Below are 13,420 nucleotides of genomic sequence, written 5' to 3' on the forward strand. Positions count from 1 at the left end.
AGGAGATTAAAGGAACAGTACATTTAATCTATCACCATGACATGATACAGCAATCATTCCAGTTTAGGGCTACCACTTCACTCCTTTCACTCCTCAAAACTGGACACATGTTAAATCTACCTCCTGCAAGGCTAATTAGCGCTATATTGATTTCTGTGCTGCCATGCATTTAAATTAATTGCTAATTAGCCATGCACGATGCAGATTCAATATGTGTCTGAAAATGTTCGAATGTACCTTTGTAGAAAGGCATACAAAATTCATCAAAACATATTGCATTTTTAAAAACATATTCATGCATATCTCTGTATTATTGCACTGTCACATGTATCAAAATGCAGCATTTGAGCCTTTTTGGCCAGATACAAATAACAGGCTGCGGGCAGAAAAACCCCTGGGGCATTTTTATGCATTATGTACACAATCCGAATATATTAAATTGGAAAAATGTATGTTAAAAATGTATGTTTCTTGTAGGCACAGCAATACTTTTGGCTTCTGTGCCACTACAGTGGCTCTAGTAACTGAGAGGTTAAGAATCGGTTCCAGGCCATTACAAATACCTCTGCTCTACCATACCAGCACTCCTCACTACTGATATCTCCCCATATGGGGTTTCTTTCACTTCTTACAGATAAAAAACAGTGTATCTCAGATGATCCCTGCAGCCTGGACAGGTATTCAGCCCAAAACAAAGCAGCCAGACACACCTATATGTTCCTTTTGTACACTTCTACTGGATTAGAATTTTAGAATTTTGTGTCATGAGTCAGTTTTTGTGCTTAGAGTCAGCTTCCGTGCTTGGAGATGGAAATGCAATATGATTTAATTATAAATAGGTATGTATGTATGAGCTAGTGGCAATACCTCTGGCTGGCTTCCATGCTGCTTAGATTTCCCTGCTCTCAAACCCAAGGTTCAGCTCAGGTTTCTGCAGTGAAATCCTACTACTGTGCTTGTCTTTCCAGCAGTGTAAAGGCCTGCCATTCTGTATTTTAGTTGTGCAGGATGCATTCTTTCAATAAATCGGCTTACTTTAGGAAAGTTACGTTTGGGAATAAAAGTCCAAGAAAATTTACGATCATGGCTGACCCAACAATTGACTTCCATTGACAGGCTGTTGGTTGCCTTTCATGTTAATGGCAGGCATCATGGGTGGTGACAGGTGTTTCTCCACCCAGGTAAAAAAACTATATCTACTGTTGGCAGTTAGGAGTGCAGAAGACCTGTGTATGTTTATAGGAGGACAAGTACCTGCAGCTAGGTGAGGAAGGTGATTGGTTTGCTGGTTGGCTGCTATGTATGGAATGGATAGCCTGGGCCAATAAAAGCTGCCAGTTTAGTTCTTCTGATAGGAAGACAGGCCTGCCTGACCAATATCTGACAGAAAATTGGGCAGGTTTGATTTTCCTGTTGGGACAAGGACTGCACTGGTTTGTTGATGTGATCCCCTCCTGACTGCATGCATTTTTTATCTTATGTTATGATGGAATTGGTGGCCCAAGGATGCAACAATTGGATCAGTCATATTGCAAATAAACGAATAGATGGAGGAAGCTGGAGAGCAGAGCTATGCTGCAATTATTTTTTTAACAGTGCACTTGGGTATTAACAGTGTGTTGGGTTGCTGGGTTCATAGACTGGTTGACTGTCTCATCTGGCTTCTGTTGGGCCCCATGTGGAGTGGCACAGTTGCAAATGTGTATTTCCTGATTGCACTGCATTTTTTGCCGAGGATGATTTTCTAGCATAAGAGGTCTGCATTTTCCTCTAAATTAAAACTAAGGGGCAGATTTATCAAAGCCAGAATTTAGAATGTTTAAAAGTACGATTGGCAAAAATTCGGAGTAAATACGATAATTTTGGATGTGCGTTTATTGTGTGAAAATTTGTATCGTGGTTGTACGAAAATATCGCGTAAGTTATGAAATTTTTGTATCCGAATGATCATTTGAACCTTCAATGCATGATTTTGGAAGCCTCCCATAGGGCTCAAAGGCACTCTGCAGCTCCAACCCGGCCCAAGGAAAGTCTCCCATAGGGCTCAAAGGCACTCTGCAGCTCCAACCCGGCCCAAGGAAAGTCTCCCATAGGGCTCAAAGGCACTCTGCAGCTCCAACCTGGCCCAAGGAAAGTCTCCCATAGGGCTCAATGGCACTCTGCAGCTCCAACCCGGCCCAAGGAAAGCCTCCCATAGGGCTCAAAGGCACTCTGCAGCTCCAACCCGGCCCAAGGAAAGCCTCCCATAGGGCTCAATGGCACTCTGCAGCTCCAACCCGGCCCAAGGAAAGTCTCCCATATGGCTCAATGGCACTCTGCAGCTCCAACCTGGCCCAAGGAAAGTCTCCCATAGGGCTCAATGGCACTCTGCAGCCCCAACCCGGCCCAAGGAAAGTCTCCCATAGGGCTCAATGGCACTCTGCAGCTCCAACCTGGCCCAAGGAAAGTCTCCCATAGGGCTCAATGGCACTCTGCAGCTCTAACCTGGCCCAAGTAAAGTCTCCCATAGGGCTCAATGGCACTCTGCAGCTCCAACCCGGCCCAAGGAAAGCCTCCCATAGGGCTCAATGGCACTCTGCAGCTCCAACCCGGCCCAAGGAAAGCCTCCCATAGGGCTCAATGGCACTCTGCAGCTCCAACCTGGCCCAAGTAAAGTCTCCCATAGGGCTCAATGGCACTCTGCAGCTCCAACCCGGGCCAAGGAAAGCCTCCCATAGGGCTCAATGGCACTCTGCAGCTCCAACCTGGCCCAAGGAAAGTCTCCCATAGGGCTCAATGGCACTCTGCAGCTCCAACCTGGCCCAAGTAAAGTCTCCCATAGGGCTCAATGGCACTCTGCAGCTCCAACCCGGCCCAAGGAAAGTCTCCCATAGGGCTCAATGGCACTCTGCAGCTCCAACCCGGCCCAAGGAAAGTCTCCCATAGGGCTCAATGGCACTCTGCAGCTCCAACCTGGCCAAAAGAAAGTTACGATACCGAAGCTTGAATGAATTCCAAAACTTTTGTAGTTGTTGAGACAAATACGATTTTGTCGCACAAATTGATGCAAAGCACAAAAAAGTGGAAATTAACGAAAATATTGTGGAAAATACAAACAGTTCTATAAATTAGAAAAAATAAAAAATTTTCCCATTCTGACCCAATCGTACATTGATAAATGTGCCCCATAGTGTGTGCATTCATAACTTACATGACTCTGGGGGGGCCCACTGTACTAAATACAAGGCTTAAACAGGGAAAGGAATGTGAGATGTGGGGTGAACCTTGTCCTTGACACTCATTGAACGAAGGCAGACTAACTCATACAACAGTGTTTTCAGATATCTTGTTATTCAATAAGAGGGGTGCTTTAATCAGTGATGGAGCACACAGAGAGGGATTTACACACAAAAGATCTGATACATCTGATTACATTGACTCTGTAACCATATAGAACATGTGGGTATGTACAGAATTTATAAAGTTTGAGAAAAAAATAAAAATGATCTTATTTAGCTTTAATGTCACATGATTTTATTGCTTCTATAACGGTGTCCTCTTGTTATGAACTGGGGAAGCTTTAACTGGAGAAAAAAGGTCTGAAAACTATTGCTTTAAAGGTTTGGCCTGACCTGAATCCTGGATTTGATACATATTTAATAGCGTTCAAGTGCTACAGAGGATGATTCTGCAGTACACAGGCTGGTATTGCCGGCTATTTATGCAGCCAACTGGATGCTTGCTGATTAGGATTCAAGGAGAACCTGCCATAACGCTGGGGTGGCTAACATCCTATTATTTTTCTTTAGGCTCAGGATGTCTGATGACTGCTTATGACCTATTCTGGCCAGGAAAGAAGCCAAACTATTCTGTTGGTGACTCAGGTAAATATAATTTCTGATAGCAGGCATACAGAGAATATACATATGTTTTGTGTCTGTAGTCACATCTTTGTGTGCATGATAAGATACTTGGTAATAAGAGGGCAACTTAGGGCTCTGGCACACGGGGAGATTAGTCGCCCGCGGCAAAACTCCCTGTTCGCGGGCGACTAATCTCCCCGAGTTGCCTACCCCTGCCATCCCACGGCGAACATGTAAGTCGCCGGCGGGATGGCAGACGCGGCGCGATTTCGCGCAAATCGCCGAAAAAGGGCTCTGGCACACGAGGAGATTTGTTGCCGGCGATTTTTAAAAGAGCGATTTGGCGACAAGACGCCAATGCTAAATCAATGGAAATCGCCACCGTCAAAACATACGAGGCTACTTCAAATCACCTGCTGTTTCAAATCGCACACAGACCCTTTTCTGAGCGACTTGAGTAAACATGAGGGGGGGTTAACTGTTGAGTGTACCATGGGTAGCAAATCGCCTGGAGCTCAACTCGCATGAAATCTCTTCGTGGGTATTGTCGTGGCGACTTGTTGCCAAAGCGCCAGGGGGAAAAAACGCAGGCGACAAATCTCCTCGTGTGCCAGAGCCCTTCCATGACTTACATGTTTGCCGGTGGGATGGCAGGGGAAGGCAACTCGGGGAGATTAGTGAGTTTTGCCGCGCGCGACTAATCTCCCCGTGTGCCAGAGCCCTTAGATACAGTCGTCTGTTTACTTTTACACTTACTTAAAGCGTCTCTCCTTACACATAATGTTAAGTAAATGTGCAACTTCTGTCTGGCCATATGTTTATATTGTTGCAATTCAAAATCTTCAGCATTTATTACAATTAACCATAGATATGCCTTTATAAATGTTCAGCTGTACTCGTTATATGTTCTGCTGGTTGATATGCATTACACAATCCGGGCATAAAAGAGATTTCTTCTCTTTGATCTCACCTCTTCTCTTTACAATTACATGTTATTAGTGAGTACAGAACAAATTCTAGCCAAGCAATCACCTTCAAGCTGTTTTACTTACCTGAAAACTTCAATTAGAATAGAAAGATTAGTAATAAAAAGTAGCAATAACAATACATTTGTAGCCTTACAGAGCTTTTGTCATTTAGTTGGGTCATTGACCCCCATTTAAAAACTGGAAATATTAAGAAGACGGCAAATAATTAAAAAGCTAATTGAAAAGTTGCTTAGAATTAGCCGTTCTATAACATACTAAAGGTTAACCACCCCTTTAAGATTGTAGCCTAAAGGTACCTGCTGTCTGGCGTACTCCTACTAACACCACTGCCATGGCTTAAAAAGTGGCTACTTTGAAGATAAAGGAAAGCAACCGCAGAATTTATAACTACTACACCTTTTATTAGTGTGTGTTGAGATACTTGTCTTGCTTGATAATAGGATTTCATCCCAAAACAGGTTGTGTCTTTGCACAGACCAATAAAAGGTGTTGCTGTGTTTGCATTTTCTGTCCTTGATCTTCCATCCATGGAAGCACATGAATTCCAATATACATTCTAAAATATTAGGATATAAGTCCATTGAAAAGAATATGGTCCATTATTACAGTAAATCACCCCTATGCCTCTATCTACACTTGACCACTCTGAAAATGTTGCACTTACTTGACTCTTGTGTTCTTTAACCAGTCTGCTTGTCAGTTGCACTCACCTTGTCCATAGGTTTCCATAATATGGGGATAACACCTCTCTCAAGAGGTCCTTAGCAGTTGTTGGGGGAGACAAGACTGAAGGTCAGCACCGGAGATGCTTATTTGAGATACTTAGTTAAATGCTAATTTGTGGTCTTGGTAACTCCAGGAAATAACAGAACTGTTGATATGATATTTTTATGAACAGGGGATTTGACCAAATGCCCATCTGCAGTGTTGATCCTGGCCATAGCACATTGTATATATACTTCCTTTCAGATCCCATCTTGGACCTCCTAGGCTTACTCCACGTGTGGTGGCAGTGTTCCCATATCTATCTCATGTTAATGTTTTAGTACTGTTTGTCAGTGGATCTCTCCTGTGGAAAACGTTTTTTTTCCCTTTTTTCATTTATTGGCCTAAGGAAAAAGAGTCTGTGGCTGGCTTGTAGATTTCTAGCACAAGTTCATTAACAGCTGCTGTAATGCATATAAAAATCCACTTCCAAGCACTTGCTTCAGATAATTATTCCTCATTAAGCCTAATGGATTCTGAAGCAAGAACTCTATTAACAAGTACTGAGTGGTAGGAAATGTTCTAGAAACCCTCAGAATTCTGAGGCTCTGCCTACAGGAGCTGCATTAGATATCTGTGCCTTTATGTTTTGCACTTTGTTATTAGTATTTGTACCAGTTTATTTTCTTACCTGCATTGTTTAGTAATAGTCTAATTGCAATGAAGTCATCTCTTTTAAGCTTTCAGTTGGCGGTCACTGACTCCAGCAACCCGTAAACCATTGCTCTATGAGGCTACAATGTTATTGTTTATTACTTATCTTTCTATTGCTCTCCTATTCATATTCTATTCTTTAATTCAAATCACTGCCTTGTTGCTGATAGGGTAGAACCTATCAGTCATATAGCTGCTGAAATGCCAAACTGGAGAGCTGGCCAAAAAAAAAAATAATTAACAAACTACAAATAATTAAAAATGAAGGTCAATTGCAAATTCTCAGAATATCCTCCTCTACACCACACTTAAAGTTAATACAAAGGGGAACAACCCCTTAAAAGGGAAAATATGATGGGTTTAATTGGGTAAGGTCAACCAATTGATTATTTTTGAGAAGGTACAAACTGGTATTTCATTTCATTAATAGTTGTGCATTACATAGTAGATGAGGTTGAAAAAGCCATTAAATCCATAATGTTCAACCTAAGTTGTCTAAGTGAAACCTGCCTAACTTTTAGTTTATCCAGAGGAAGACAAACAAAACCCGTCTGAAAGTGTTAGTCTGGCACTCCTGTGCACGTACCATGCCATTAATTGAACAGACTTTTAAAACTCTGGGCTACAGTATCAGAACTGCCTGAAAATAGCACTTTAATAATAGCCCCAGCAGATGTCTAGAGTTGTCATCTCGGGGGTAACATTGGTTTTGTGCCAGCTTCCTCAAGGCTTCAGCTTGCCAATGATAGTATCAGTGCCATGTCTCAGCAAAAAGACAGGGAAACTGATCATAAAGGTTTTATTAGTGAGAAGCCTGTCTTATTAGGTGAGAGAGTCTTAGGCTAATACCACATGGACTGATTCTCCGCCTCCGCTGGCATCAGCCTCCTACCTTGCCTGCACCCCCAAGCATTGTCTCTGCCTCAGTGTGGGCACACATGCTGAATATTGGCAAAAAAAAAAAAGAGCCAATATCTGCCTCATGTGCCTGCACCCAGGGGACACAATGCTTCTGGGTGCAGGCAAGGTAGGAGTAGATATAGTTCCATTCCCTAGGTGCGACTTGGTAAATGACCAAACATACGCAAGTTCACCATCTTATCTTTATATCTGTTTATTCCGCATCCGCACAGCTTGTGTTCTCTCCCCAGAGAATGTCCTATATTGGGCACTGTGCCTGTCAATGACGGATTTAGAGAATCATACTGGCTTTCATGGGCTGTTATGATACTAAATAAAACAGAGGCGACTCCCATGCAGGAGATTGTTTGTGCAGAAGCTGTTACCGGGTGGAGCAGAATAAACATACTACTATTTTTCCTGATACTTTGTCTACTAGGGGAAGCTTCTCATTAAAGCCAATGAATAAAGAGCAATCATGGCTCATCAAATAATTTGGCAAGTCACTTGTTAAGGAATTCCAGGGATTGTGGGGATTGTGTTTATAATGAACTATGAAACATTGGCCCAGGTTATTCTTTAAAGCATCATTACTTTTCAACATGGAAATCACAAGCTGTGACTCTAGCCAGTCTGGTTACTAAGCCTAATATATGCAGTATATTTATGAACTATATTGTTTCATTGTGCCTTGGATTACAATTTTGTACTGTTGGCTGACCCTTGACTGAATCTGTTTGGAAGCCAAATTGGGCTACGATCTGCTCACTTGGCGACCTTGCTTTCTTTATTTTTGTTGCCTACTGTATGACCCCACCGTCATATTTTCACGTTATTTTAGAAAATTGAATAAATGCATTTAACAACAACAGGTTTTTGAAGGTGAGGCATCATGATAAAAGATAGTTTTTGATATACTCTTTATTTACTAAATCCTTCTTCAGATGTTAATAAATTATTATCTTACAAATTATTGCTTCAACAAGGATCAAATTCTGGATATTATTTGTATATATATTAGGAGGTGTATTTATTAAAATCGGAGATAAACATCAGTGGTGAGGTTGCCCATAGCAACCAATCAGATATTTGTTTTTGTTTTCTAACTTGTAGGTGACCAGTCTAATTGGTGATTGGTTGCTATGGGCAATATTACTAATGGTGTTTGTCTCGAATGCTAACAAATATTCCCCTAGGTCTGTATGTTAAGTTACCAAATGATACAGAATAAATCTCATGCAACCCTAGGAATGCTGGGTGTTATTGGGAGCCGAAGGCATTCTTGGCTTAAACTTCAGGATATGTGGGTTTCTCTCACCAAATGGCAACAAAGCCCATATAAAAGCGGTAATACTATACATCTAATGCAAACAGAGGCTTACACAGACTGTCCCTTTATGTTGGGAACAAAGAACTACAAAACCCAGGCCCATACTATAATGGGGGATTGTCTTCTAAAGAATTTACGGAGTGGGCGATCCCTCTCCTGCCGTAAAACGGAAATAACAATTAAGCAATTAACAGCATCATTTGCCCTAGTTTCCTCAACATGTCCTAATGACACCAGAATTGTGTCAATCTTATTAAGGCCTCTCATAATGTTGGTGGAAAAAAGATAATTCTATAGTTCATCTTTGTCTGTTGCTAAGGTTCCATTTTGACTTCACGTAAATGTAGCATTTTGTCTGCATCATGTAAATGTACAGGAATAAAGCCCAAAATGCACAAATCCGATATTATGTGAAATATCTATGAAATGTGAAGGTTATGGATTACCAAGTGCTTTGTGCTACGTATAAGGGGCAGCCTCAAGGACAGTGGGAAGATTAAATGGCAGAAATTAAATTACAGAAGTGCATCACAGACTTGGGCGTGCATAATAATTTCATAGAAGCACATCGGCTTGTACATGGGCCTGATATAGCTATAAAATAATAAAAGGAAGAGCTGCAGCCTGTTATTTATGTCTCAAAATAATCGGACATCTCTCTACTGGATTTTAAGGGCTTTTATACTGACAGTGACTAGTTGTTGATATTTTCTTACCTGACAGCTTTTTTGCACGCTATATTGGCCTCTTTGTAAATGTTTCAGCTGTCCCAGATAACTTAAATAGCTTAAATCAGGGATCCCCAACCTTATTTACTTGTGAGCCACACTCAGATGTTAAAAGCATGGAAAAAGTTCTTTGGGGATGCCAAATAAGGGCTGTGATTGGCTATTTGGTAGCCCCATGTGGGCTGCTGGCCTGCAGGAGGCTCTGCTTGGTGTAAAACTGTGTCTCTTGGCTTCCAAATTTTGTCTCCAAGCCAGAGATTTAAAAATGGCACCTACTTTGATACCGCTGGGAGCAACATCCAAGTGGGTGGTGAGCAACATGTTGCCCCTGAGCCACTGGGGATCACTGCCTTAAATGCATATTTTTTCTTGCCAGCCTTAACACTAACACCATAACTAAAATCATAAGGCAGGGGTCCCTAACCTTTCTTACTTGTGAGCACAGTCACATGTAAAAAGACTTGGAGAGCAACACAAACGTCATAAAAGTTCATGGAGGTGCCAAATAAGGGCTAAGACTGGCTATTAGGCAGCCTCTATGCACACTATCAGCTTACAGGGGGCTTTATTTGGTAGGAAATCTTGTTTTTATTCAACCAAAACTTGCCCCCAAGTCAATAATAACTACCTGGTTTGGGGGCACTGAGAGCAACATCCAAGGGGTTGGGGAGCAACATGTTGCCCCCGAGCCACTGGTTGGGGATCACTGCCATAAGGGTTTTGATTTGCTTGCCTGCAAGGGGAACAGACTGACATGTGTATGTGCTAAGCAGCATTTTAAAGACATTCCATTTTCTAATCACTATACTGTCTTCTAAAGTTAAGATTATGTTAGTGTCTCCCGCTCTGTGGAAGTAAATATCATGCTTATTTTTATCATTTTGAAGGCCAAATGATAGTGGTAAAACATAACTCTCTGCGTAACAATACTTCCAGTAAGTAACCTATGGGACTCCTAGGTTATTTTAAGTGATAATAGAAAGAAAAGGACATTTTGACTGCTGCTGTATTGTGCCTACTGAAGAAAGACAGAGCCATTGGCAAGAGCTGAAACTTTGGGTACATTGGGGTGCTATTAAGGTACCTTCCTGAAATATACATGCATAAAGTAAATACACAGATCCCATTTAACTGCCTTGCCCAAGGTTGGAAAGAACTGATACAAAGCCCAAATCAGAGTCAGTGACAAACACAGCTAGTTTTAGGGCCAGGGCACACAGAGCATTGGTTCCATTGCTGTCAGCCCGAAAATACCCGATTTTGTCTTTTTGGGCTTCCACTCTTCTTTGCTACATGTGCCTGCACACAAACAGAAGCTGTCCTATTAAGTGCAAATCAACAGAGCTTGTGGGTGCAGGAAACTAAATCAGCCCTGTGTGGCATCAGCCTTAGGTTTGTGCCTGTTGGACTCTTGATTGTGGCAAACGTTTGTTCCTCTTCAGCATTTGTGCCCACAGCAGGGAATAATTGCTAATTGCTCTCAGTAAATAGCAACGGTTTCCTATCAGTCTCTTGGGGGCTCCATGGCACTGTATCCTTTATGGAAATCTTCCAGTGCCTTTGCATATTGTACATGTTGTGCTCAGTGAATAGTGGCCAGGATTCTGCTGACAGATGGCGGCTTTAATTTCTTTAAATGTTTTGCTGCTTCCCTGCGCTCTTAATGAACAGGCTTTATGGAAGTTTCTGAGAAGCATTGGGGGGAGCAGCTCTGGCTCTTGTTTCTGTTCTTGGCTCTAAGAGATGACCCTGCATTTTGCATTGACTCTGACAGGTAGAAGAATATACCTTTCAACTAAATACAAGATGATCTTTTGTAAATTTTTATGTTAAAACATTAATAATGAGCCCTGATAGGACACATGATGGAAATGTTGGCTCAACTGAAGCTTGGATTGCTGGGTACCATGTGGCCAAACAAGCTGGGTAATGAACTAATTAGAGATTTTAGGCTTCTGGGACAACTGGTTTTCTGTGTTTATTGGATATTCACCATGATCCCACCCTGTGCCCCATTGCACCATCCCATGCCCTCAAACTCTGCTCTGTACCTGCCTATCATCTTTCAATTGCTGTCCCTCTTACCAGGGGATTCATTTTAGACATTCGTTTTAGTGAACTTGGATGGAGAAATTGTAAGGAGCTCAATAAATACCCCAATTAATATGCACTTTTTCCCCCTGGGACATGGCAGCCAACTTTGGTGGCCCCAAGTATGACAGGATTGGTGTAGGACCATAGGGCATTCACAGTGGGATTGAAACCAGCCTCTCTGGTTTGTTGGATTTTTATGTTGCATCACCACATAGCAATGGGAAATTTTGCTTTATTGGTTCAAGAATGATATTTCAGGCCCCTACTAGCCTTACAGAAACACCGCCATGCTTTATTGACTGAATATGTTTTATTTAGCATTTATATAAATGATAAATGTTTGATAAATAAGCTTCTTAAAATCTCATAGGAATTAATAGAAAGTGGGTGAATATTTCTATGGTGTCCTAATCTCACATTTTGATAAATCCGCCCCTTAAAATACCAGGCTGTGTTACCCGCACATCATTTCTATAAATGCTAAATAAAACATATTCCAACCATGCATGGAATCTTATATTTCTGTCCATTCATTTGATTGGGGGATTTTTACTAGTTCACCTGGCACTTATGTGTATACACTTATCCATGCACACATATGCACTTATTTAGACTAAGTTTGCCCTGGTCTAGTAACTCATAGCAACCAAGCAGCAGTTAACTGTTATGGCTCTGGTTCAGACAGAATTGGCGAGAGGCAAATAGCAGGTTTAGTATAGTTGAATGGGACTAACACATCTGTATTACGGTTTCCTTTATTAGTAGCACTGGCATTAAAGTCTTAGAATACTAGTAACTAGCTTGAAATACAGATACAGTATTTTTTTTCTTTTTTTATTTAACCCCTCTCATGCCTGGCAACTCAATCACAATCATCTGTATTGCCTGTGAGAAAGCAGTGTTGGTTTAAGGCCAAGTCTCAACTATCAAAGCAGAGCTTAATGATATGAATGATTCCATGCAGTGGCCCTGAGCTTGCTTTATCCACCCTGGCCACAACTTATTAAAGTGATGATAGACTCAGGGTGTCTCTTAGGGACACTGGTGGCCATAAAACATCAGGGCTGGGTTACATTGGTGGCCTAGCTTGATTTGCCTGCATGGTATGATAGCTAGGGATATTCATTTCCTATTTTAATGTCAGTTTATAATAAACAGAACAAAAGAACAGTGCTTTGGGCAGGGGGGCCTGGGTGGGAAGGAGGGTGGGATAGGAGAAAGGGGAGCATGGGAAAATCTGTTATCACAAGTACATATCATTGGCTGCAATTGGCACAGTATTGTCATTGTTTGGGCAGTCCCTACTAATATATAATAATATAATATAATAGAGCCATATACTGCCTTGTATATTGGCGTATGGCTGCATGTGTTATTCAGGCTTATAGGGAGACGGGAAAGCCTAGATTTCAAGGGTCAGGATGGAGAGTCAACAGGGCAGGCAATTGTGCCATCCAGCAGGCACATCAGTACCCAGCTTAAACATGAATGCACACAGTTTATAGAGCTTTTCTTGAAAGGGGATTATTGCTGGAATGACGTCCCTGTGGGGCTGTTCCACATGTGTAGAGAAAGTATTGTTAGCTTGGGATTTAGCCTGCTGTATATCACATACTGCCTGCCATAGTGTAAGAATGGGGGGATCGGCACCAGCTTGTGGGTGCATGTCCCAAAGGCTCTCTCTGCAATAAATCATCCTAATTGGCACTGGCATCCCCAGAAGAGCAAGCAGTTGCGCCCTCATTTTGTCTTTGCTTGCCAAATTGTGGAGCTGATTTCTATTGGACATCAAAAAGTGGTTTGCAATGAAAAAGTCTAAAAACGTACATGCTAGATGGTGAACTACAGTCGGTTAGTGTAGATATTGGTGTATATAGTTTATATATGTGTGTGTATATATATATATATATATGCGCAAGTGTATAGATAGGTCTGTATAGGTATATATATATATATATATATATATATATATATATATATATATATATACTATATTATCAGGGTATTTAAAATATATAAAGTATATATTTTTTTTATATATATATATATATATATATATTTACATTATATATAAAAATAGATATAAAGTATATATGATTCTTGTAAACTGTAAAAAGA

The 13,420-nt window shown here is 41.3% G+C and overlaps 1 protein-coding gene across 4 annotated transcripts in view; it reads left to right on the top strand.

Moving 5' to 3' along the window:
- The window catches only part of mpp7 (membrane protein, palmitoylated 7), a 203,917-nt gene that overhangs the window by 38,285 nt on the left and 152,212 nt on the right, over positions 1-13,420 (top strand). For 3 of the 4 annotated variants that reach the window (XM_031903186.1, XM_031903188.1, NM_001113001.1), the window contains 1 exon segment: positions 3,789-3,863. The exons of the other annotated variant lie outside the window; for it this stretch is intronic. The gene's annotated coding sequence lies outside the window, so the exon portion shown is untranslated. 4 annotated transcript variants of the gene reach the window in all.

Source organism: Xenopus tropicalis, chromosome 6 (assembly GCF_000004195.4).
Source record: "Xenopus tropicalis strain Nigerian chromosome 6, UCB_Xtro_10.0, whole genome shotgun sequence".
Lineage (NCBI taxonomy): Eukaryota > Metazoa > Chordata > Amphibia > Anura > Pipidae > Xenopus > Xenopus tropicalis.